This window comes from Canis lupus, chromosome 17 (genome assembly GCF_003254725.2).
Source record: "Canis lupus dingo isolate Sandy chromosome 17, ASM325472v2, whole genome shotgun sequence".
Lineage (NCBI taxonomy): Eukaryota > Metazoa > Chordata > Mammalia > Carnivora > Canidae > Canis > Canis lupus.
Window position 1 is genome coordinate 28,251,958 of NC_064259.1, and position 5,066 is coordinate 28,257,023.

Consider the following 5,066-nt stretch of genomic DNA (forward strand, 5'->3'; position numbering starts at 1 on the left):
GAACCCACTATCCAACTTAAGAAGTAAAGTCTTACAACACCATGCTACCTGTGTGCTCCTCCTTACCCACTCCTGCACAAAAGTGACTACAATATAAGTGTTACTTATACCCTTCTTAGTGTATCTTTACATTTTTCACTACTTATGTATTGATTCAGAAACACTATCAGCTTCCTTTCTTTCAGACCTTTGTAAACATAACATCCTACTGTAAGTAGATTTCTTAGATTGCTTATTTATGCATATTGTGACATATAGGTTTATTTCATCCATTTCCATTTGCAAAATATCTGAGTAGGTGAATAAATCATTCTATTTATCTATTTTTCTGTATATTTGAAGTCTTTCTTTCTTCCTCTTTCCCTTCATCTGTCTTTTCTTTCTTTTCTACCTCTCTCCCCCATCCTTCCATTCTTACAATCCCCTTCTCTTTACTTTCTCCTACCCTTACTTTCTTCCCCATCTCCTCCTTCCTTCCTTCCTTCTTTCCTTCTTCCTTTCATTTTCTTATTTTCTATTACATTAGTTTTGCCACAGATGTTTTAAGAATTTATTTTTTAAAGCAGTTTTGGGTTTACAGCAGAATTGAGAGGAAAGTACAGAGATTTCCCTATATACTCCCTTCCCCTACACATGCATACCTTCCCCTAGTATCAACATCTCCCACCTCAGGGTACATTTGTTACCATCAGAGAACCTACACTGACATATCATATTACCCAAAGTCCACAGTTTACATTAGGGTTCATTCTTGGTGTTATACATTCTATGAATTTGGACACATGTATAATGATACGTAACTTTCATTATGGTATTCTGCAGAGTGTTTTTACTGACTGAAAAATCCTCCATGTTCTGCCAATTCATCTCACCCCACACCCCCTCAATCACATTTCCATAGCTATCTCTTGGCACTTGACCAAAGAAAGCATCTAACATGTTTACATGGAAGTGAAATTGTTAGATCATAGCTTACGGAAATGTTCAACCTCTTAAAATAATGTTAGCGTGTGCCTTATATTTATACTTATACCAGAAATTGGTTGATTCATTTCCTCTCTAATACCCAGATTTGTCTGACTTCTTAATTGTTGTGAGAATTAATATCTATGGGAATAAAATCATGTCAATGGGTTTAAAATGGTAATTTGTATTTCCCTTATTGCTAATGAGGTTAAACATTTTTTCATGTGTTTGTTCTCTCATCATGTTTCGTCCTCTCTGAGATGCCTGTTTGTGTCTTTTACCTAATTTTCTATTGAGCTTTGTCCTTTTCTAATTGATTTGGAAGTGTTAATCCCTTGTAAATTGCATGTACTGTAAACATTTCTCAGTTTGTGTCTTGCCTTTTCACTATCTCTAGGCTGTCTTTTGTTGAAGTTTTCAGTTAACAAACAGTGGAATTTATACATTTCTTAATGTTTAGTCTGTATCTTAATTTAAGGTACCTTTCCCTAGATCAAATTTGGAACAAAAATAAATATTATTCCTTATTTTCTTCTAAGGCCTCAGAGATTCTCCTTGAATTTTTAAGTCCTCGGCTCATCTGGAATTGACTTTTGTGTATGGTGGAAAGTAAGAATTCAATTTAAGGATCCGATTTTTTTTGTGGGCAATTAATTGCTCAATCACTTTTATTGATAGTCCCTCCATCCCACAATGATCTTCAATCCCACTTTTGTAATATATCAAGTTGTAAAATACAAGTCTATTTCCCAGATCTTCATTTTGTTCCTTTAGTCAATATTTTTCAATTCCTGTGCCAGTTTCATATTGACTTTATCATTATAGCCTTATGATATGCCTTGATATCTGGCAGGGCTGGCAGGGCACATGCACATCCCTTACTCTTCTTCCTCAGAAATGTTTTAGCCTTTTTTTTTTTTTTTTTTTTTTGCCTCTTCACATATATTTTAGAATTAGTTTGTCAAGATTCATGAAAAGGCCCATTGGGATTTTGGTTGAAATTGCACTGAATTCAGATAAATTGCAGGAAAATTGATATTTATACATGATTTTGAGCTTCCTATCTGTAAGAATAATATCACTCTTCATTTATTTAAGTCTTTCAGAAAAAGTTGATTGGACTTGGAGTTTCATCTTCTCTCTCAATTTTGCAGCTTAGCAAAATGCTGGCTTAGCTGGTCTGAATTTGACGAAGTTCCAGATCAGCACTAAATTCTCCAATAGATATGTAATGCAAGCCACACGTGTAACTCAAAATTTTCTAGTAGCTGCATTAAAAAAAAAAAACAGTAAAAAGACACAGGTGAAGTTAATTTTAATATATATTTAAGATATTATCTTTTTGACATGAAAGCAATATGAAAGTTGGTAATATTTTACACTTTTTCTCCTGTCTTCAAAATCTAGTGTATATTTTATCTCCAAAACACAACTCAGTCAGGACTAACCTCATTTTAAGTGCTCAATAGCCATATGTGACTAGTGTCTACTGTACTGGACACCGTGGCTGTAGTTACCCCATTTCTTTGATCAGGAAGTGTTATTGAATACATAATTACATAGACATTTCTTGGCCCTTCTTTTAGCTACAAATACATAAAGCAGCAGTAGGAAAGAGTCTTCCACCAACACCTTTTTCCTGAAGTACTCACTCCAGTGATCTCTGTGCTTGAAAGAATGTTCATTTTCCAATTGTTGGATGTCGAGATCTACATATGTTTATTTAATCAAGCTTATTAATTACATTGTTCATAATACATATATTTATGAATATTGTATCTGCCTGATCTATTAATAATTGGGAGAAATGAGCTAAAATATTAACACTATGACAGGTAAGCTATCCTGAAAGAGTTTCAGGATTTTTGTGCTGCTATAAGCATTTTCCTACAGAACCACCCTATTTGTTCATTTTGTCTCAATTCAAAGCATTCAACATCAGTTTCAATCCTTTCTTGTTTTTATTTTTGTTTTACCTTTTTAGGAAATTTATTGGTATAGGAAATGGGGTATTCTGTGTTTGAGATTTCCCTTATTTCAGCAACCCAGTTGGTACTCTATTAAAACAATGCTTTATTCCTGCTACAAAACAAATAGCAGGAGTTTCCTTGAGTGTTAGATACCTTTCCAGGAGTAAAACCCCTTTATTGGTATTTATAAAAGCATTTTTCCTTACATTAATTTTTATACTACCTAAAAATCCTGTAGGAAATTAATGTCTGTATATTAATATAAAAATTATTTTCCACATTGTCTTTTGAATTTTTTAATTGATATTTTTCTGTGTTTTACAAAAGTTTTAAATGTTTAGGTTTTCAAAGCTACTTGCTATAACTTCGTGTTTTCTGGCTTTTTATTTTTTAAAGATTTTATTTATTTATTCATGATGGACAGAAACAGAGAGAGAGACAGAGACAAATGCAGAGGGAGAAACAGGCTCCCCACAGGGAGTCCTATGTGGGACTGGATCCCAGGACTCCAGGATCATGCCCTGAGCCAAATGCAGAGGCTCAACCCCTGAGCCACCCAGGAATCCCATGTTTTCTGACTTTGTTTCCATATTTACAAATATCTACTCCAATAAAGATTCCATAAATAATTATCAATATTCTTCTAATATGTTCATAGCTTTTTATTAATACTGCCTTTCGTTTATCTAAAGTTTATTTTAGAGAAAAGATTGTGTAGGAATCTCATCTAACTTTTACTTCACTGATTATCCAATTTTCCTGGAATCATTAATGAATATAATCCATTCTTTTTCTGATTACTTGAAATGCTACTTTTATCATAGAGTAGATTATCTTCATTTCTTGAACATTTTCCTGGTTCTGCTATTCCAATAATCTATCTAATAGGTTTAAGTGTTTTAATTTTAATTAATACTGGTTTATAGCAAAGCATAACGTGTATTATCATAAATACGTCTTTATTGCTTTATTTGTGGATTTTTTCACATATTTATTATTTTCTGTTTTAAACTTTAAACATTTAATACTTTAAACATCCTTGGATGAAAAGACTTGCTAAGATTATAATTGTTACATCCTTTTTTAAAAAGATTTTTTACTTATTTATTTGAGAGTGAGAACATGAGCATGAGGGAAAGCATTAACATGGTGGGCAGAAAGAGAAGGAGAAGCAGGCTCCCCACTGAGCAGGGAGCCCAATGCTGGGCTTCATCCCAAAACCCTAAGATCATGACTTAAGCCAAAGGCAGACTCTTAAATGACTGAGCCACCCAGGCGCCCTTATAATTGTTAAATCTTTTATATTAATTTTCAGATATTTTTTATTAACATTCTCATTCTAGCAAAGTTGTTTTTATTTCTCAATTTATTCAACTTGTTAGTGTCCATTACTGGAATTCTAAACTTCTCTTCACCTGGGTCCTATAAAAGCTTATTTCTAGGGATCCCTGGGTGGCAGAGCGGTTTGGCACCCGCCTTTGGCCCAGAGCGCGATCCTGGAGACCCGGGATTGAATCCCACGTCGGGCTCCCGGTGCATGGAGCCTGCTTCTCCTTCTGCCTGTGTCTCTCCCTCTCTCACTCTCTCTCTCTGTGACTATCATAAATAAATAAAAATTAAAAAAAATTAAAAAAGCTTATTTCTAAGACAAGTAATTTTTTTTCTAAAACTTTTTTTATTAGAAAAAACAGCAAACATAATCAAAAGTAGAGAGAATAGTAAAATGAATGCCTGTTTATTTATTACCTGGAATCAGCAGTTATCAACTAATGGCTACTTTTGTTTCATTTGTGCCCTCATCTAGGTCCAAATCACCCATTTTATTTTGAAGCAAATTCCAGAAATCATATTATTTTATATATGCCAATATTTTGGTATTAGTAAAAGGACTCATTGTTTTACATAATCACATTACTATTATCACAGCTCAAAAATTAAATATAATTCCAAATAAATAATTCCAACTAAACCTTATATGTTGCAATTTCCTCGTCTGGAAAATGGAGGAAATAGTACTATATCGTAAGTAAAAAACAAAACAAAACTAATGTTATTATTAATAATTTAAAAGATCATATTCATTTTTCTTTTGGTCTACTCTGTGACATTTATTGAGGTATTTTTTATGTT